Genomic DNA, 23611 nt, shown 5'->3' with positions numbered 1-23611 from the left:
AAAAAAGATGTTTTTAATTACTGGGAAAATAAGGTACAAGGTTGCAATAATTGCAACTTACTAACTGAAAATGAATCTAAGACTAAATATGGAGTGTAAGGTAATCTGGTGTAAGCTATGGTTGTTTCTAATGTGGATAATTGATGCTTGATGATGCCCTTATCATTAGTTTAAGCTCCTTTTATAATCATTTTCCTAAGACCATTGTACCTAAAGAATCCAGAGCCCGTGTGAGAAATATTTGTGATCACTCAGCACGGCCCTGCGATCTTAATGGCATCTTAGTTAATGCTCTTGTGTCCACTCCCATACCTAGTTACTTCAAGTCTTAAGGGTCACGTTGAATACGTGCATGGCACAACTCTTTCTAAGAATGGGCTAAGCCTTTTCTTCATTTGAGCTTGTCATTTTAGTTTTCCTTCATTTTTTCCACTTTAGGCTGATGCTTCGTTTTACGCCCAAATAAAACTTTAATTTATTAGCAAAGTGAGTGGATTTTTTTTTTTGACAAAAGGGTGAGGTTGGTTTAATTTGATCGAGTAGAAATTACACCAACTTGTCCAATTCTAGTTGCTTTATTTTGGTTTCAGAGATTCCCAATGCACATTGCAAATATAATTCATCTTTATCTAAACCATCTTGGACATGCATTGAGTTGAGTTTGTACTTGGTACTTTTGTAGTTCACAAGCACACATATACTAATTGTTCCTTCTATATTTAGATATTATTAGATTGTTCAAGTGTAAGTGGCCTAATTCAATGTGAGAAATCTCACATTTAATAAAGTTGGTCTTAATAATTAATATATAATAAAGATGAATGATCCATATAAACTTGAATATTAAAATTTTGAATTAAAATGTAGTGTCCTTCAATTACTCTTGCCCATTTGTACTTTCCTCTATTTCTAGGCAGTTGCTCCCAATTTCTAGCAAGAAATGTGGTAGTCTATTTGCACTTTCCCTTTTTCACTTCCTGTCATTTAAACCTTCAATTTTACCTTCACAATGGACTTAAAGATCATTTTTTTAGACAATAAAGTAGATTTTACATAATTCCCCACAGTGGACTTTAAGATCATTATTTGGTTATTGCATGAATAGAAAGCTCTATCAAATAAATACTAATAACGGTATGGATTTTGATCTTGTCGGCCATATGATCACCAAACTATTATGTCCCTTCTGTTAGGTGTGCGTCGCAATTAAATGCATGGTATGGGTTATTTGGTCATGTCCACTACACCTTTTATCTAGGAAAAATTACATTCAAGTCCCATACAATGAAGTTTGTTACTAAGAGGTCCCATGAATTTCACAAAATGCTCCCAAATTTCAAATTATGTGCATTGACAACATGCTATTATAAATTATTTTTTTTCTTTACAAGTTGTAAATGGCAATTACTTAGTTGTCAATGTTTTTAGTCAAGTTGTTAATGCATTGGATTTGGGACTTAAGGATATTTTATAAAATTCATGGGACCTCTCAGTAATAAATTTCTTTATATGAGACTTGAATGTAATTTTTCCTTTTATCTATATTACACGTGTGAACATCAAATTTTGGACCATATATCAGACATCTCGATGAGTGAAACTATTAAGATTTAATTATTTATTTTTTTACAGGCTTATAAGATTTTTACGAAACATTAAATTTCCATCATTTATTACAGGGCTAAATATAAATGCAGTGAAGGTAAAGCACTGGATAAAAAGTATATACTATAATATTGTTTTATTTCCCACGCAAGGCCTGTTTGTTATGACAACTTTACCCTAGCATTCTTATATATTACAAGTAAAATGATGAACAAATAATTTGAAAATAGATAATTTAATTTTATTCTTTTTATAACATTTATTCAATCTATCAAGGAAGAGTTCAGTTAGTGTAATACGAGATCATTGAACCGGCAAAGTATTATTTATCAGGATTTTAAAATTCATGTGATTGGCAAAAAGTTTTTAATAAACGAGTGTTGATCTCGTGTTCTTGTGTTTTTTATATCTGTCCATGTCAATTTATAGCTCTTTTTCTAAATTACAATGCCCAAATTACTTCCTAGACAAATTTATAGATGAAATTAAACTGAACTGCATAATAATGTATCCAACAAATTGGTATTATCTCTATCACAACAATTTAAAAATTTATACTATACAGCAAAAATGCTTATTCCTTCATTTATCCAGTACTACTGACCCAACTCTCCCACCATTAACTAAGAGACAAGATTCATGACATTGTTTGAAACTACATTTAATTTACTTCAGAGTTTGAGAAATGAAGCACACTAATCATATATAACTTAAACGCAAACATATTATACTCATAAAGAATTGGCTGGATAATCGTGGCATGGGGATGGCAACAAAGGATGTTTTCATTTTTAATACAAAATCAAACTTCTTAGACATATCCACCTTTTGTCTTTGAGGTATTTTCGAATCAAATGAATGTATCAATGTTGCAATAGAATACATAATGTTCCTCTCAGCTAGGATATTCCTGGACATATTCTTCGTCCAAACCCAAACGGTAAATAGCCGAAGTGATTCTCACTGTAATCCCACGTTCAGCATCTAAGAACCTTGTAGGATCAAAGTGAAGAGGAACGGCCCAAATGGAAGGGTCTATATGCATGGGCCACACATTCTCAAACACACGAGAGCCTTTTGGGACAGTATAGCCTCCTATAGTGGTGGTCTTATTTGGACAGTGTGGGACTAACAATGGACTATTAGGATGCAACCTCAGAGTTTCCTTCATAACCGCAAGCATGGATGGTAGCTTGTGAATATGAGACTCTTCTACCACATTTTCTCTTCCTATTATACTATCCAATTTTTCTTGGACCCTTTTCATAACCTCTTGATTGCTTAAAATGTGTGCCATTGCAAACTCCATTGTGCTAGCAAATGTTTCTGTACTGTCATCACATCCGATCCACAAGAAACAGGTTAGTAACAATAAAAGTTAGCGACTTGGTTCAAATTGAATTAACAATATTGAGAGGAGAGAAAACTAAAAGAGAAAATTTTTACAAATAGTAATTTAGGAGTTTTCCCTCCTCTCTTCCCTATTTTTCTTACTATCCAGACCAAGGGTGAAAGTATAAATCGGGCATGGGTCTATAATGCCTCATCTTTCTAATGTTATGATCCTTTTACTATTCCAACCTTCTAATAATTTTTTCTTTTGATCATTAAATTTTAAATAAACTGAAAAATATTTAAATATTTTATTGTGATAAGAGGTGCATTTTAGAATTTTTTTTATGATTTTTAATAAATAAATAAAAATAGATAATTCTTGTAGTATTTTTAAAATATTATAAAATATGTAAAACTGTTCCGTTTCATTATCATAAGATATTAAATAAATAATTTTTTTTGTTGGTCAAGAAAATAATTGGAGAATAAAAGAAAGATACCATGAAGAGGGCCTTCACATTAGAGCTAGGAAATGGGCAGGCTTGGTCCTTATAGCTAGGCCGAACTCTTAAGCCTAGTTTTTCATTTTTCACCCCTTTTTTTGAGGCCCAACCCTTATTTGAAGAGTGTAACATCCTGGATTTTAGTGCTAAAAAACCAGTTGCTAATCATAAGTAAATTAGTAATTAGTGGATTATATGGTTTGGATGTCGAGTTAATATTTTGTGTTAGTTGGATGTTATGTTGATAGGATTGAATGGTAGAACAACAGTCCAAGGCATAATGCGTGAGTGGCAGTGAGAGTTTCCTCACTGTGCCACACGTTACGACAGAAGCTATATGTGCTGTAGAGCATTATACAAAATTCACTTAAAGCTGACATGATCAACTAGTGAAATCAAAAGAGGAGATTGAGGAAATCGTGCAAGAGAGGCAGAGAAAGCTTGGCTCTATTAGGGCACTAGTTTGCGAGAGCTCAAGAGTTTGCTTCTATTAGTGACTTGTCAGGTAAGTATTGTGTAGCCCTAATCTTCATTTCTACCCTATTTTCATTGAATTTAATTGGTTAAGAAATCAAATTAGGATGTTTTAAGGTGTTAAGATCTAAAAGAATGGTTTAAAAAGGGCTTTCAAATAGAAACTAAGATTTTGTAACTAGTTTGGAGTTAAATGATTAAATTTTGAGAGTTTAGGCTCAATTAACCTAAAGAGTTAGGTTGAAATTGGGAAATTAGTTGGTAAAATGAGTTAGGAGGTTGTTATCATCATTTAATAACCTATAAGGCTAATGACTATAAATAAGGGACTTACAAGTTTGAAAGGTGTTAATTAAACCGTTTTATTTGTTAAGGGATTCGATTTAGCCAAATCAATGCCTATGTTGAGAACTGAGAATTGACTGAAGACATTATGTTGTGTAGAATGAGCATTTAAGAAGTTGTTCATGAGAATCTGCACCTTGAAAGTCCTCTGTGATTGGTAACCTTTAATAGTAAAGGTAAAAGGTAACTAAAGTAACCCTTTTACTTGTTTGTTTGTAAAATTATTTATAAGCATTTTGTATAACTATATGCATTATGTTATGAACTGATAGAGTAGCAATATTGTAAAAGAATATACATGAAAGTGTGTGAGTATTGATTGAAATGTATGAGGTGAGGCATATGTATAGACATGTGCATAGACATGTACATTACATCCATGAGTATACCCTAAACTAGGGTAGGGGGTTGCGACCCTACTCTTTGTAAGTCTAAGAAGTCCTAAAAGTCTTGAGCATAGAGCTTGACTCTTTTAGGAAGGACTTAAGAGATTTGAAGGTCTCGAGCATAGATCTTGACTCTGCTATAATGGACCTAGGATAATGATCTATCAGTGTACCTAAACTAGAGTAGGGGGTCATGGTCCTACCCTGTGTAAGATTAGGAAGCCTTAAAGGTCTTGAGTATAGACCTTGACTCTGCCACGACGGACCTAGGAGACCACCGTACACAAAAAAGATACCTGGTCTGAACAGTGATATGGTGGGGCCTTATTTCATGAAAGATTAGACGTCTTAGTCCGAGTGTAGAGATTGCTCTGCTAGGTAGAACTATGAATACATGAGCATGAGTATGAATGGATGGATATGGATGAATTCTTGTATACACATATTATATTGCTTTTATTAAAACACATGCTATTTTATCTCTTATTTATAATTTTGCTTACTAACTGGTATTTGAGATATATCCAAGTTACTGGAACATGTGTCTTACTCTATTACTTTTGTACACAAGTGAAGAGAGCTAGAGAAGGTCAGAAAAGGAAGTGAGGACAGAGTAGCTTCACTTGATAGTGGTATGACTACCAATTTTGAAAAATGAATGTACAAAGTTGTATTTGAAATTTAAGTTACCAAGTAGAATGCATAAGCATATGTGAATATAAATATGTGATTGTATGTATAAATTGTGATTGTGAATTTGGTTGGATGTGTGATATTGCATCTCGCCAAGGGTATCACAGTAGTGGATACGCGGGTAAACTTAGATGCCAATCAAGTAAGTATATATTATTGTGTAACTTGTTCCATTATATGATCTTGTTATGTGAATTTATGTGTATATCTGAGAACTTGACATAAATGGTGAGGCTAAGTCCTATTTAAAAGAGTTGAGTATATTTGTGATTTTCAACCATATGGTAAAGTGAAGCCCTATATGTAAGAGTTGAATGATTGAAGTGGAATAAGTCTATGTGTATATTTGCTTTTATGTGTTGTACCTCATATAAGTCCACATATGTGTAATGTAGCATTGAGAGGTCAATTTGAGAATTTGATGTGATATATATGATTTGATGTGTTAATCAAGTATATGTAGTTTTTTTAGACTTGGTTCAAGACTCAAAATAGTCTAATGGGACAAGGAGTGAGAAATAAACACTTAGGGTGCAAGTTTTTGAAGGAAAAAGTAGCTTTTTGCACCCGAGTGTCTAATTTTAGATCGAATTATCAGATTGAGTCCAAACTTATCTCATTAGCTAGATTATATTATAAGCTTCATGTGGGTGCTTGAATGACTCTAATCGAACGTTAGATATGGAAATGCAGCATGGCAGAACTTTGCCTTCTGAACTGTCATATGACAACAAATTTTGCTGTCATATACGTCGTCGCAGCGTATTGTGTGCCATACCGTGACGCATGGCATAGAGGAGAATAGGGCTTGTTTCTCTATACCACATGTTGTGCCACATAATAGTATAAGCTATGGCACATGGCACGTTTCATGGAAAAATAATTGTGCCTTATTGAGTCCTAACTTATGTGTTTGCACTTCCATTAGCTCTCTTATTTGAACATATATTTTATTAAGTCAGGATTCTGCATTTTGAAAACAATTCAAGAGCTATTACTCTAATATTATTTGATTGTTATTTGATGATTGTGTATTCATGAATGGTCAAGTCCAAATTAAGCAGGGACTTTACAAAGAACTTAGGGCCGAGCCCGCAGCCCTGTTCCAAAAAATTAAAAAAAATAAAATAAAATTATGCACTACAAATTAATTAAAAATTTTAAAATTAAAAAAATTAAAATTCTCATAATCTTTTAGAAATTAAACAAAACACATTTATAAGTTTAATAATAAAATTCAAATCTTGGTTAAAAACTAGTTTATTTTTTATAAATACACAAACATAATAATTATAGAAAAATAAAATATATCAAAAATTTTATACTGTATACTGATATTTATTAAATTATATTGAATCAATTTTAGAATAAATTAAATTAATAATAATATAATACGTGCAGGATTAGGGTTTTAGGTGAGTAGGTCCTTGGCTTCATGCTTGTTCCACCAAAAAAATTAATGAAAATATAACAGGGCTTGAAGGGTCACCTAGGTCCGGACTTTTTTTATAGGGCTTATCAAGGCTAAGCTCTCAAGCCCATAATGAGCTAAAATTTTTGTTTGAATTTCTGGAATATGAGCTAAAATATTATATATTTAAAAAATTTTAAATTCAAATATTTTTATCAAGTATTAAAAGGTTTAAAATTCTAAAAATTAGCGGTGTGAGATTGTCAATTTTACATACTCCATAAATAATTTTCTCCATGAGAAGGTGCATTTGCCTAATCACATGTATGTGGCTCCACCATTGATTCATGCCAACATGTCCCTAAATTCTGCTACCACTTTAGCCCTCTCATCTCCTTCGATCGTCCCACCCCACATCATCTTTGTAATGACATTCAGCACTGTGAGAAATATTTGCTCCCCAAGATCCACCAGAGACTCGACTTAACTGTATAAATATTTGATGGTTTTTTCAACCTCCTTGCGATGGAATGTGTAGATGAAATAATCCAAGGTTGTGTTGTTGAGCATTATCCATTGCGTGAACACTTTTCTCAACATTCACCACTCAAACCATATAAGGATTCCAAAGTATGTCGCTGCCATCGTAGAACACCACTCGGCCAGCAACGGGGACATCACGATTGGCGAACATGATGCCATGATCTTTTAACAATAGGTAACAGACCCTAAGATAAAGTTGAAAGATAAAAATAATCATTAATCTGTTAATATATAATAGAGATGTTTGATTTTATATATATATAAAGCATGATTTTACCTGATTTTCAATTCTACTTTATAATTATACTTAAAATTAATTTGATAAATAAATTATACGTCATAATCTAATCAATTTTGCATATTAATTAATTTTTTTGTAACCGATCTATTTTATTGGACCAATGTGTGTCCAAATGTACCCCTAATTTGTCTCCTACTAGAGATTATTCATCAATTACATTAATTAATTTTTTTTCATAATCTATCAATTTCATTGGATCAGTGCATTTCCAAATGTGCCCCTAATTTGTCTTCTACTATGGATTATTCATTATTCAGTTTGTGATTCCCGTTGACAAGCACAACCATGCCACCTGTTTCTTTTATATTTTGATATCTCTGCAACTATGTTTTTTTGGAAAAAAAAATATACATAATTCCAATAATTATGTAATAATATTAGCATGTTAAAAAAATGCACGCAGAAAACAAATAATATTGAATAATTTTACTTAAAATTTATATCATATTAATTAATATTTTATAAATCAGGTAAATTAATTAATATTTTATAGATTATGATCACTCATTTTAATTTTATATATCTTAATATATAGATTAAATATTTTTATTAGTTTTTATTTGAATTATATATTATATATGTCATTTTTTTCATTATCATTCTTTTTTCTTTTATACATAGATAATGGTTGAAGTGATGGGTCGATTTTATCCATTAAAATAACCTCTTTTTTTGGCCAACATAAAAAAAACAAATAAAAATATATAAAATATGTTAAAATATGATGCTTTTGGTCTTTCATGGCGTTATTTTGAATAGTTTATTTATTTATCTATCTGTCTATTTGTGAGCTACAGCTTTACTGGGCGGAAGCATCTAGATAGGTTTTATCTTAAAAGGAAAGGGTTTTATAAGTTGAAGTTCAACCAATCATTTAGAAGGAAATCTTATCAGTAACTCATTGGTTGAGAGAGCTAGTGAATGATACAGCATTGTTAACCACGCAGACAATGAACCATGAGTCACATTATTTCACACACAATTCCTCTTTAAAATTTATTGACAAACTATTTAAAGTAAGTTAAAAAAACTTTATAAAATACTACTAATTAAAAAAAATATAACAACATAATGGCTTAAAAATAAAAATTTCTTCATTTGTCCTCTCTTAATACTAAATTTTATCCCTATACAACCTAACATAACTTAGTACAATCCTACTTAATGTCAACAACAAAATTCCAACACAAAGTTTAAAGAAATTTGATAATATGATTGCTGTAATGTTTACCTTAATATTACCCGAACACACCACATAACACTATCATGATAGCTAGGATTAAATAAATTCTTATATTAAGTTACCATAATATAAAAGTTAAATAGAAGTTAATATTTGATTAAAATATTGGGATGCCAAAGAACTTTTAGCAAAATGTTTGAGCCAAACAAAGAGGAAAAAAAGCACCAAACATTGCAAAAGCATGTGAAAATAAGGGTAAATGAAAGATAGCACAGCGAGTCAAAATGGACTTTTTGCTCATTCAGGCCCATCCACCATAGCACAAGTATTATCCATTGTGGTGGATGACACAAAGGAGAAGCCTTATATCCTCCACATGACCTTTGATTGAATCTATAGGTTAATAATTTAATAGAATCAAATTTATATAACTAGATTGGCCTAAACTCATTTATTATGGAAGGTAGTTGTGGCCAAATATGCTTTCACCCATTTTCATATCATAAATTCCCCATTTATAAATACTCAAAACGTCGTATGCCTAATCTACCACAATGGCAATTTTGGGACTTTTAAACAAGAATGATTGAACACTGGGGCCATCCAAGATTCCAATAAGTATGATATAGATTTATAAAATTCTCCTCTCCCTTAGGTGAATTCCCATCCTCTCTAAATGATCATGCATAGATTTATCCCTACAAGACAATTATAGATATCCAACAAGAATATTCACGTCAAATCAAGCTACAAATCATATTTAACCACACTTTCAAACATAAATTCATTTCTACAAATAAATATAACTAAATTCCCACTTCATATAGATTTTCTAAAAGTACAATATTATAGTTTATATACATTTCATTATAATATTAGTATATCATTTGGCAAACTTCACAACAAACCAAACAAGCAAGTAAAAGAATTAAATCATTCAATTACCTTAACTCTTTTAGCACAAAAGTGACAAAAGGGTAACCTATGACAAAATAATTACTCTTCTAAGCTCTACTAGCTCAAAAAAGCTCAATCAACAATTAATCTATAAGGTTAAATGCTAATAAAATAAACACACTATTGGGATATAATTTGATACTTATACTCTCTAATCTTTATCATTGGTTTAACCAAACCTTTAATAACCTTCTTTTATCCTCCATTAATATCTCTAAACTTAGATAACACCAATTTACAATTCATATTACTCCTAAATTCCAAATTGAGCCTAAGATTCATCCAAATCCTAGCTCAAAACTTCAAACCATTATAAAATCATTAAACCTAAGTATAGAAACCTAAATTAACTCCAAATGGCTCCATCTATGCCAATGGGTTTGTCCAAAATATCTCTATATTAGAAATCAACCTCTTACAACCTACTCACACTGTAAATGCTTGGAGAAGATAGATGAGAAGTAGGAGAAGCTTACCCAACTTGAATCAAGCTCAAAATGGTCCTCAATTGACTTGGAAGTCAAGCCCCAGCAAAGACAAGACAAGTTCCCTCTGATTTTCCTTCCTTCCCCCTCTCTTTTCTTGTCTCTTGCATGCCTGATTTAGTTGAAATTGGGTCCTTTTGCTGTAATTTACCAATTTATCCCTATAAAATCCTTAAGATTCCAAGTTCTGAAATTTGAAGATGCTACAATTCTTTGCTCATTTTAGGAATTTCGCCCTCAAAACTAGAAATTCAATACAACACAAGCCTGTGAGAACAAATGGTAAGTATGATAAAAGATATACATATCTTAATTTAATTAAAAATAAGTACCTTAAATGTGTGTGTGTGTGTGTGTAAGGCTAAGCATTTAAGTTTTTCCCTACATTAATTCAAATAATTACAAATATGAATTTCATATATTGTAAAGTAAGAGTTACGTTTAAAATTTAATGTCTTATTTACAATTGAAAATCATGAATTTATAATTATTTAAATCAATATTTGCAACTTTTGGAAAACAAATTATCGAGACCTAATTGTTATTAATTCCTTTATGATACATAAGTGTCATTCTCCCTTTTTTGGGTTTGGTTTACGAAATGTTATGTTTTTAGTAAAGAACTTTGAGAATAATTTAATTTAGAGTTACTGCCGGGAATAGATAGAAACAATCATATAGACTTTTTATGGAATAAGTAGATAGCAGCTAATGGGAGAATAGTGTTTAACACAAGGAATTAATCCCCCACAAGATAATGAATTAAGATTTGAATTTTCACTGAAAAAGATATTCACATTTAATGTTTAACTTATCCTAAAACAAAATTGCTTCTTATTAGAAGATACATGTAGATAGCGAACATCAATAATTTTCCATAGTCATGTTGGAAGCATGCACTACAAAAAATAGACTTATGGTGGCAACAAAAAGTTGTCGCCAAAAGTCCAAAAGTCGCCGCTAAAAGTTTTTAGTGGGACTTTCCGCCACTAAAAGTCGTTGCTATAACAATCGTCGTTAATAGTTTTAGGCAGCAACAAATAGTCTTTTAGCCACTAAAAGTCTTTTTATTGGCAACAAATGTCACCGCCAAAATGACTTTTAGTGGCGATAAACTTTTTTTAAGAAATAATAATTTATTTTATGTCACATCACTCTGCCACATGTGCATTAAGTGATGCCACGTCACCTGCCATATATGCAACAAATGATGCAGCGTCACTTGCCATCTTGTGCCACATCATAGTCCACGTGGTCAACAGATAATACCACATCACCTAACCATCTCATGCCATGTCACATGACATGTGTGCACTTCCTCAAGCCACCTCATGTGCCACGCCACGCCACCATCTCGTGCCATGTCACTTGCCACGTGTGTGCCCCCTCAAACTACCTCATGTGCCACGCCACCATCTCGTACTACATCACTTGTCACGTGTGTGCCTTCTCAAACCACCTCATGTGCCACGTTACTACCACGTGCCATGTCACATATTTGTTGCAAAATATGATAAAGCCAAAGTTTGAACCCTCGACCTCTCCCTCCTCCAAACCTTAAGCCTCCCTTCTTTGGGAGTTGAACTGAAATGCACCTACAATTATTATATGTAAAATTAAATATATATTATGTAACTACATACACATATACCAAATAATATATTATTAAAAAATATACATATATTTTATTTTATTTTCAATTATTAATATGACAAAATGATTTATATGAATATTTAAATTATAATTTTAATGAAATATTATTTTTTTACTAGTAAATATTATTTTTTTTAAGAAAATGAACTTAAAATAAACAATTTTTAAATATTAAATAATATTCTTATATGCATTGTAATAATTTTTTAAATTATGTTTTTATTTTTTAAATGAAAATTATTAAGTATATAATTTATTTATAAATATGTATTATATTATTTTATGTTAAATATATTTTACTTTTTTCTTCTCCATATTTTTCTCAAAAATTGATAAACTAAATGATTAAATTTTTATCTTCTCTCAAAATAGCTAAATGTTTCACCCTCTTTTAATAAAAATATATTTTATAGATAATTTTTCAATATCTTAAAAAAATATTTTAATAAAAAGTTAATTTTAACCACATAAATTTTGTTAATAGTCATTTTGAATAATTTTGAAAAAGAATACTAATAACTTTTATAATATATGATAATTACAAGAATCTCATATGTGATCAATCTAGTTAATATCTAATCATCTTTAATCTCATAGCAAGATAAATTTAAGTAGTTATTCATATTATTGTTAGTAATAATTAGTTATAAAATGTTATTATAGCAATAAAAACCTAAATATACTAGGAAGAATTACATAAAATCTTTGTCTAAAAGTCATTAGAGCTCAGTAAAAGAAGTAAATATCATATGTATATCAAGCTAAGCATAAAGTGCGCAATATGCTAAGTAGTTTATAATATCATTTGCATCTCATGATGTTTATATAACTTTAACTTTTCATGCCATTTATGTATTTAATTGTAAGTAATAATTTATGTATAACTTAACCTAATTATAATTGAATTAATAACCCATTAAGATTTTAATTTATCATATTAAAATACTAGCTTAATAACATAATTCTTAAAAAAATATGAGCTATATATGTCTAAAAAATGATTATGAATAATATAAAATTAGAAAAAAAATTAATAATTAAACTTATCACACTTTGACTATTATTTTTTTTGTTTCACATTCCTATATATAATTTATTTCTAATTCTATACATAAAAAAAGAAATTTAATTTCATAAATATATTTTGAATACTTTTATTTAATTTAAAAATTTTAAAAGAATTCATAATTTTTTTAAAAAAACTAAATTATAATTTTACAAGTATTGCCATCAAAAGTAGATTATATAAATTATTTTTCATAATAATACTTTTGGTGGCAACAAATGTCGCTGTCAAAAGTAAATTATATTAATTATTTTTAATTTTTAAATTATTTTTATAAAAATAAATTGTCACCACCAAAAGTAAATTATATTAATTATTTTTAATTTTTAAATTATTTTTATAAAAATACTTGTGGCGGTGACATATAGTAAATTATATTAATTATTTTTAATTTTTAAATTATTTTTTATAAAAATACTTTTGACAGCGACAAAATGTCGCCACCAAAAATAAATTATATTAATTATTTTTACTTTTTAAATTATTTTTTATGAAAATACTTTTGGTGGCGACAAACCAAAAATAAATTCTATTAATTATTTTTAATTTTAAATTATTTTTTATAAAAATACTTTTGTCAGCAACAAAATGTCACCCTCAAAAGTGGACTTTTAGAGGTGACAAATCAAAGTCACCACCAAAATTAGCGCCGACAAATTGTTGCCACCAAAGTGGATTTGTCGCCACTAAAAGTTCATTTTTTGTGGTGACTTTTTGAGTCACCACTAAAAATCGTCGTCAAAAGTCATATTTTTTGTAATGACGTGAGCAATGAAAATTCCAATACTTGCTTATATAAATAAAAATGAAAACTTGTTGGATTCTTTCATGTCACCTACGCCTATCTTTCTAACACCTAATTAAGCTTATCTCTATATTATCCATGGCTTTCATAAGTTAAATAGATAAGACTGGCATAAAATATCAGGTTTGTGAGCAAGCTAAGGTGCTTGATTGCCTCAATTTCTACATCGGTCTCTATTCCAATATAGACCACTTCTTGAACATATCCCCTATTCGCTTCTAACTCAAAAGCATCATGATTTATTCCCCCTAATTGATATATTCTTCTCCTAAACAGCTAGGTTAGACAATTTGTTGGTGAAAATTTGTTATTTAAAAGTTTCAAGGAGTTAGACCAAAGAGCTCACTAAAGTCAAGACATGCTTTTAAGCTCAAATAATGTTTAAAATTTAGAATAGTATTTTCATATTGTCCATCAAAAAGGTTCTCACATTGCCAAGCAGTAGAATTTGAATACACAATTTTATAAATTATAAGCTAAATCCTTACTAGTTGTTGGTGAAAATTGGTTCTTTCAAAACTACAGAAATAAGAAATGAAGAAAAAAGTTCCTGTAAAATACGTTTCTTTATGCTTAATTCAATTCTACCTATTCCAAATATTAGGTGCAAATTTAGTCAAGGGGCAAATTTATTTCGGAGTACAATAATCAAGGATCGCTTCTTATATTAATTAACAAATAAGCTACTATACCTTACCACATGTTGCCATGTCACCTATCATGTGCCACCCACGTCAACCTCCACATAGTTCTACGTCATAGTCATGTGTTACCCCCACCTCACATTACGTCACCGTGTTATCAATTTACATTTTTATTTCACAAATTGCCTCCTTCATAGTTGGAACTCATGACTTCCATCATTTGTATCCTACCATTTTGTCACTAAACTAAAATGAATCTGCCATCTATTATTACATAACTGAATATATATCATTAAATTAAATAAAAACACCTATATCTTAAATATTAATTTTTATAAAATATTATTACTATCATTAAATACTTCAATTTAATTATTTTAATTTATTAAAATTTTGAATTATTTATTTTGTCTAAAATTTTATTTTTTTTAATTAACACTAACTCCTAAGTAATGTGATTGACTTGTTTTTACATTACATTTTATTTTTTATTTATTTTTATTTTTAGATGATATTTTTATAAGAAAATTGTAACATCCTTAATTTCAAATCAGGTTAACTAAGCTCAAATAGACTAATTAAACGTGTTAATGAGGTGTGTGATCAGAGGGGTTTAACTTGGTGTAATTGATGTGATTTTCGCCCTAATAGTGGGTCCAAATCAATGGTGGGCCACTCAAGCAAGAAAAGAGGAAGAAAAAGTGAGGATTTGCTCTCTGTGCCACATACTGCAGTGCGTGGTCAGTCTGCTGTGGCATATAGAGGAAGATTTGAATCAACGGGTTCCTTTGTGCCATGTGTCGTGACAGAGGGCAACATGCACCGTGGCACACAGCCAAAATTTTGATATATCAGCTTTGTATCTTCGCGAGAGAAACAGAGAAGGGAAGAAAAAACAAAAAGAATGAAGGAGCAATGCTAAGACTTGGGAGAACTAATTATTGGGAGTACTTTAAAGCTCATAAACACCAAAGGTAAGCTTCCTTACTTAAATCTTCCTCTCTTCTTACATTTTTTTGATGGTAAAGGTTAGGGTTTGATTATTAATAGTGATTTTAGTTCATAAAAGCTATAGGTCCAAACTCATTGACTTAAGTAGAGTTAATGGGAGTAGATTGAGCTAAGTAAACTTGGTATTTATGATTTTATGATGATTGGTAGTTGGAGAATATTAAATATCTAAAATTCTCATAAATTTAGTGGTTGGAAATAATGTTATTTTATTAAGGCCCATTTAAAAGCTCAATGTTGTTAATGAGAGTTAAAGAAAGTTAAGAAGCCTTATAGGTACTTTTACATGAGTCAAGAATAAATTTTGAGTACTAAGAAATAATGAAGCATTAGTGAAAAATAGTTCAAATATGGATATTGATGTTTTGCATGGTAAATGCTTGTAGAATAACTACCATTAGCACTATTCAAGCTTCTTGGAAGCTTTGGGAGTGAGTAATTAAGGGATAAAACCTTTGACCTTTTAAAGGTTTGAGGTAACCGAGGAAATTCTATCTTATACTTTATGTGTTTGTTAGTTTATGGATTTATGATTTATCATTGAAATGTGCATAGTAAAAAGTAATGCAAGTGTGGATTGATTTGATAGAAAATCTACTAGATCAAATTTGTGAATTTTACACCTTGTGATGTAAAATTTCCTTGAGAACAAAATCAGTGAATTTTTATATTATATTATTGGGAGTTCAATAATTTTGTGAATTAAGAAGTAACATGATTCTTCATTTATGATTCTTCATTTATGAGAAGTTTAATGATGTTTAAAATAGTGGAGTTCAATAATTTTGGAAGTGTGAAGTACACTGATTGTAAAGTTGAAGCTCAATGACTTATTTGATTTGAAGTTCCATGAAAATGTGATTAAGAAGTCCAATAATTGTGTATTGATGAAGTTCAATGAAAATTGATAATATGAAGTCCTATGAATTGTATATGTGTGAAGTATGGCATGAATGTGTATAGCATAATCTTGAGAGGCAGGAGTCCGCTAAGAAAGAGGAGTAGATGATAAAATCCATATGGTAATGCCCATTCATGAGATGGTTTGCCTAATTGATTATATCTATATCGTCTCACTTGTTCAATGAGGGACTGTCCCACTGGTTCAATGAGGGACTCGAACCTAGCTAGCTATCCACCAAGTCAATAAAATGCTAGTTTAAGGTGGATGACACCTTATAGTGTGAGAAATGAAAGAAATCGTGTTTCATAAGTGAGTTGGGTGCGCCTTAGCCGAGTAATCCCCTCACAAGTATTTAGGCTAAGGAAGTCATGAAATATAGACTATCCCATTGAGTTATAACCCACAATTTCATGTCAGAGGAATAAGGAGCATATAAAGGAGGTGTGATCATGCATATAGTGAGTAAAGGCACCTATTGTCTATATGGTGTCCTTAATGATGATATTATGAGTTGAGTCTTAATTTCTTTCAATGTGTTTGTCAATGAAATGTGTGACTAACTCTCTTTATATGAAAAGTGCTAAAAAAATTGTTTCTCAAGTAAATACTATTTATCTGAATGGAATTGTGAATATCTATTTTTAAATGTTTACATGGGTAAAAGCATTGACATTAATGACCACTTACATTTAAACTAATTGATATACATTAGTATGGGTTAGTTAAACCTTGGTCACTGAGTAGTTGTACTTCACCCTATTATTTTTAATATTACAGGGAATAGTTCAAGAGGTGTGGACAGAGGAAAATACCTAAAGGCTTAAGACCGCAATCCTTTTGTAGTAGGCCTCTTTATTTTGAGAAATTATATATGTATGACAATTTCAATTGCCAATTAGGAATTCTTATTTGTTGCTTACTTGCATTATGTGAATTGTAAACTGTAAGCATATTTTGGGCTCTGGGAAGTGAGTTGATGAATATGTGTTATTGTGATAGGGCCAAAATAATGATGCAAGTGAGAGTAGACCATATTATGAGATGAATTGGGAGAATTTGATGAAAATTGTTGTAAACTCTCCCTTTTTATATTTTTGAGTTTAGGAGGTTGAGTAGTGAAAATTTAATCTGGGAGTATTTCATATGATATGGTGTATTACACAAGTTAGTATTAATGATTTATATGTGATCAAATTGGTGTTAGTGGCTAGCCGCCTTTGATATTTGGCTTGGACACTTAATATTGCAAAAAGTATGGTAAAAGTATAAGTTTTGAAAAGGATGTCCAATTTTTTTTAGATAGAATTAGAGTCTAAGACTAATGCCATTAGTTAGAGCTTGGAAAGATCTTTCTGTAGACACCTAGTTCGTGTCATTCGAATGTTGGATGGAGATTTGAAGTACGTTAGAAGTTGGCCCTAATGCTGTCAAATTGACAGCAAAGTTCACTATCTAAATTCGTACAATTGCACCGCGGCGTATGGCACCACAAGCTGTGGTACATGGTGCCATGAACCACGGCACGTGTCACAAAGGCAAACATGCCACGGTGCATGTTCAATAAGCCGCAGCGTACGCCTCAAAATTTTTCAAAAATTCTCTTGTTGCAAATTCTTAATCAAATGCACTCATTTATGTAATGATCCCTCACTTCCGCATATTTGTGAACTCCGGTTTGTGTAGTTGCAAGATTTAAAAATGATTTTAATTTTAAAAACTTGGGATCCCCATTTTGTTAACCATTGAGAACTTGTATTTGATAATTACTATAATTTCATCCCCTAATTACTTGGGTATTTGATTTTAATTATGGGATTAGAATGAGGTGGATATTACATTATCTATTTTTTTATATCTATGTCTCAAGATAGCATCAAACAAAAAATCATATGGCATCACACACTCAAACACACACACACACTCTTTTCATATACTCTAAAAATTAAAAGTAAAATTTTAAATCTTCATATATTCCAAAAATTAAAAGTAAAATTTTAAAATATTTTATTTCTCTTCTTTTGATCTTCACATTACGTATCACTAGTCATCGAACTAGAAATCTCTAAACTAACATCAAGCTTCAAAGTTACCAGTATTGAATGTAAAATTTGAATTGAAAAATTAGATTAGTTGACATATCATTTTATGGATGAATAAATTAAACTATCATATGTCTAATCATTATAAACAGTAGTGTTATTGTTTAAAATATCAATTTAATCATAAAATATTTAAAAATTGAGACTCATTACCACATTATAGGCATTCCAAATTAAAATTTAAAACAATAGGTTTTTGAATAAATTTATTAGTTCACATAGGGGTACGTATACATTGGTCAATTTTGTTAGATTTAGTGTTAATTAACCAAAACTATTGGATCAAATTGGAATAAATAGTTGGATTGAATCAAATTGAACATTACTTGATAACAAAAATTGATCTAAAATAATATGATTTGGCTTGATTCTTTAGTCTGACTCATGAGTATTAAATAAAACCTTAACCCTAAATATCAATATAACCATAAAATTTATTAAATAAAAACCAATTCCGTTATTTTATATATTCATCACAAAATTATAGTAATATAACAAAATTAAACAAAAAATAAAAAATTATGATGATAAAATCTATTTACCATGAGAGGGAAAGATATTTTATTCATTTTTGTTTTAATTTTTTCAATCCATTTCGTTCATGCCTTTCTAGCAATCAAACCAAACTAATATTATTGGATTTCACATTTAGTCCATCTTTGATGGATTTAAGTTTTGGGCCCAAGCCCAAATTGAATATCAGGGCTTATTTGAAAATAGGTAAAATTAGGGTACTTAACTATAATATACTCATTTGTTTTGAAAAGAGGGGAGCAATTATTTTTTGAATTGAGCATGCAGATAATTGGGCGATGTGATGATAGACATGCCTGCATGAGAGTTAATTAGTTTGTGCGCGCGCATTACCGACAACTCCTAACCCCTCTCAATATCTCAAAAATTTCCCCTCTTTCTCGGTGGATGATTTTTTGTTGTGTAATTCGTGGGTTATTATGTCAGAGGCAGGAGTAAAGGCAAGATATTCTGACCCCTTGAAAAGTAATAAATATAGGATTGTTTTTTATTTTGAAAAATGAAAAAAAAACTATTTCAAAATGTATTTTCCATTCATTCTATACTAAAAAAACAAAAAAAAAGTTATTCTAAAAACTCAAAAAAGAACATCTTTTTAATGTTTTGATGATTTTTATTCTACAAAACTAGAAAAACAAGGAGAAAATATTACATTTTCATTAATTATAATTATGCTAATAAAATAAATAATTCTTTCACTTTTCATTTCACCATTTTTAATGCGTTTTTCACCATCATGATTCAAACAGATTTTCTTTTTCATTTTTTGTTTTCAAAGCTTATTCTACAAAATTACTCTGCAAACATCATTAAAAAAAACTAATACTCTGTAGACTTGTTCTAATAATATAAAAAAAATTGGAATCAAACAAGCTCAAATTTCAGGAGTCACAATTTTAGAAGGGCCAAGATTGGAAATACATAATTTTAGAACCTAGAAGTTGCGTTGAATAATCGATGTCATTATTTGGTTATTGCATGAATAGAAAGCTCTATCTAATCAACATTAATAATGGTATGGATTTTGACCTTGTCGGTCACATGATCACGGAACCGTTTGGTTATGTCCATTTTGTTAGGTGTGCGTATCGACTAAAATGCTTGGTATTGGTTATTTGGTTATGTCCACTACGCTTCTTATCTATCGTACGTCCGTGCACATCACATTTTGGACCATATATCAGACATCTTGATGAGTGAACTATTAAGATTTAATTATTTACTTTTACATGTTTATAAGATTTTCACGGAACATTAAATTCCCATCATTTATTGCAAATTTAACGGGCTAGATATAAATGTAGTAAAGGTAAGTACTGAAGAAAAAGTATATAAAATATTGTTTTATTTCCCATGCCTGGCCTTTTTGTTATATTAGCACTGTTATATATTACAGGTAAAACGATGACAAAATAATTTGAAAGTAGATAATTTAAATCTATCAAGGAAGAATTCAAAATAACTTCAACCAGTAAAGTATTCTTTATCAGGATTTTAAAATACATGTGATTGGCAAAAAGTTTTGGGAGAATTAGATTAAAATTTTACACAAAAAAATTAATTACTTTAAAGTTCAATGACAACTAAACTGAGGAGATTGACAATTTATTAATTCAGTTATTAATGGACTTTATAGTAATTAATTTTATTATATAGGACCTGAATGTAATTCTTTCAAAAGTTTTTAATAACTGAGTGTCTCTTATGTTCTTGATATCTATCCATGTCAATTTATAGCTCTTTTTCCAAATTACAATGCTCAAATTACTCCCCAGACAAATTTATAGATGAAATTATGATGAACTGCACAATAATGGGCTTATTTGTTTAAAATTAAAAATAAGTAATTTTTAGATAGTTTAGAAATTTTATTAAAAGAGATTTATTTTGTAGAAATTTTATAAAAAGAAGACCTTATTTTATGTTTGGTTGCAATAATAAAAAAGTGATTAATTAGTTATTTTTAAATTCTATAATATTTCCCTTAATTTTTGTTTTATAAAAATGATCCATTATTATATTATTTTAAAATTTTATGATATCTTATCGTATCTAGCCTTTTTAAAATACTCTCTCATCTATTAAATAAGATTATTTTTAGAAGCTACACAAAATAGCTTCTTAAAATAATCAAAATCTTCTTTTTTTCAAGTTTTGATTATTTTTAAAAGTTTAAACAAATATCATAACTACTCACAAAATAAATTTAAAAAAATAAGTGATTTTTTCATGAAATAATTAAGCTAAAACTAATGGGCCCAATGTATCCAACAAGTTGATATTATCTCTTTATCACAACAATTTAAAACCTTATACCATGCAGCATAAAATGCTTATTATTCCTTCATTTATGTAGTACTACTGACCCAACTCTCACACCATTAACAAAATAAAATAGAGACAAGATTTATGACATTGTTTGGAACTAGATATGATTTACTTCAGAGTTTGAAAAATGAAACACGCTAATCATATAACTTAAAACCACGCACATATTCTACTCATAAAAAACTAGGTCGGATAATCGTGGTATGGGGATGGCAACAAAAGATGTTTTCACTTTTAGTACTATATCAAATTTCTCAGACATATCCAACTTCGGTCCTTGAGGTATTTTCCAATCAAACAAGTGCATGAGTGTTGCAATAGAATACATAATGTTCCTCTCAGCTACAGTTATTCCTGCGCATGTTCTTCGTCCAGACCCAAACGGTAAATAGCTGAAGTCATTCCCACTATAATCCTATTTAGCATCTAAGAACCTCGAAGGATCAAAGTGAAGAGGATTATCCCAAATGGAAGGGTCTCTATGCATGGCCCACACATTCACGAACACACGAGAGCCTTTTGGGATAGTGTAACCTCCCACAGTGATGGTCTTATTTGGACAGTGTGGGGCTAATAGCGGAATTGCAGGATACAACCTTAGAGTTTCTTTCATAGTAGGAAGCAAGTATGGTAGCTTGTGAATATGAGACTCTTCTACCACATATTCTCTTCCCAATACACTATCCAATTCTTCTTGGACCCTTTTGATCACCTCTTGGTTACTTAAAATATATACCATTACAAACTCCATTGTGTTAGCAGATTCTTCTGTACCCCTGTCATCATATCGTATCCACAATAAACAAGTTAGTGATCAATACAACTTAACGACTTGGTTCAAATGTGAGGGAAAAATTAGAGATGAGAGAAAACTAAAAGAGAAAATTTCTCGAAATAGTCCTTTTTTTTACTATTTTTATGAGTTTTCCTCATAATTTTCTCTCTTCCCTATTTTTCTTCCCATCCAGGCCAGGGGTGAATGTATACAGTGGGCACAAATCTATAATGTCTCATCTTTCTAATGTTCCTTACATTACCCCAACCTCCCAGTAATTTTTTCCTTTGATCCTTAAATTCTATATAAAATAAAAAATATTTCAGTATTTTATTGCAATAAGAGGTGCATTTTTGAATTTTTATGATTTTTTTAAATAAATAAAAATACACAAATTTTGAGTGTTTTTAAAATATTATAAAAATATAGAACTGTATTGTTTCATTATCGTAAGATACTAAGTAAGTGATTTTTTTTTTTTTTTGGCCGAAGAAATAATTGGAAGGTAAAAGAATGATACCATGAGGACGGCTTTCACGTGGGTGATGGTGAGTGGTGTCTTGGAATTTTGTCCATCTTGCAATTTCAACAAGAAATCCTTACTCTCTTTATCATCTTTGTCTCCTTCATTGATCTCTTTATTCTTCTTCTTCTTCTTCAACCGCTTCTTAATCATCTTCTCAAAGATCTGATCTAACTGCAAAACCAACAATCGCATCTGTTTCTCCACACCTTGCAAATCAAATAGTGCCAGATATGGAAAAAGTCTGACAAGTTGGGCTTCCCTAGCAGTTCTGTCGTGCGCGCCAACACGTCCCTGAACTCTGCTCCCACTTCAACCCTCTCATCCCCCTCCATCGTCCCACCCCACATCATGTTAGTGATGACATTCAGTACCGTGAGAAACATCTGCTCCCCAAGATCTAACGGAGACCCAACTTGACTGTATAAGTATCCAACGGTTTTCCGAACCTCCTTGCGACGGAGCGTGCAGATGGAATAATCCAAGGTTGTGTTGCTTTGCATTATCCACTGCGTGGACACTTTTCTCAACATTCGCCACTCAGATCCATGAGGGTTCCAAAGTATGTCGCTTCCATCGTAGAATGCCACCCGACCGGCAACAGGGACATCACGATTGGCGAAAATGACGTCATGATCTTCGAGCACTTGACGAATCATTGAAGGAGAGGACACGACGATGCCATATTTGGTGCCGAGTCGCAACGAGAAGATGGGACCGTAGGTTTGAGACAAAGAGGTGAAGTATTTGTGAAGCTCAGGATCAAGAGATAGAAGATTGCCAATCAGTGGAAGGCCTGGTGGACCTGGCGGTATGTCAGAGCCGTGGTTCTTGTTGAAGCAGAACCATGCATACCAAATGGCTGCGAAAATGCCCACAAGAGCAAGAAGTAGAAGTGTGAAAGGATCCCAATGGCTCATGGAAGGCAGATCGATTTTGAAAGATCAAACTAGGTTTCTAGAGCAAGAAGAATAGCAAAAAGGAGTTTATATATAGGACTTGGGATCTGGTATGCACTTCTCTCTATGGCGTGCCTAAACATTTCGTC

The 23611-nt window shown here is 30.7% G+C and overlaps 2 pseudogenes; both read right to left on the bottom strand.

Moving 5' to 3' along the window:
• Positions 1–2304: 2304 nt before the first annotated feature.
• On the bottom strand, positions 2305–22016 carry LOC129310730 (flavonoid 3',5'-hydroxylase CYP75B138-like; annotated as a pseudogene).
• Positions 21878–23559, bottom strand: LOC129310296 (cytochrome P450 76C3-like; annotated as a pseudogene).
• Between the last annotated feature and the right edge of the window lie 52 nt (positions 23560–23611).

The sequence above is a fragment of the Prosopis cineraria genome, unplaced genomic scaffold, assembly GCF_029017545.1.
Source record: "Prosopis cineraria cultivar Desert tree isolate PC_DT_omini unplaced genomic scaffold, ASM2901754v1 PC5, whole genome shotgun sequence".
Classification (NCBI taxonomy): Eukaryota; Viridiplantae; Streptophyta; class Magnoliopsida; order Fabales; family Fabaceae; genus Prosopis; species Prosopis cineraria.
This window is presented reverse-complemented; position numbering and strand designations above follow the sequence as displayed.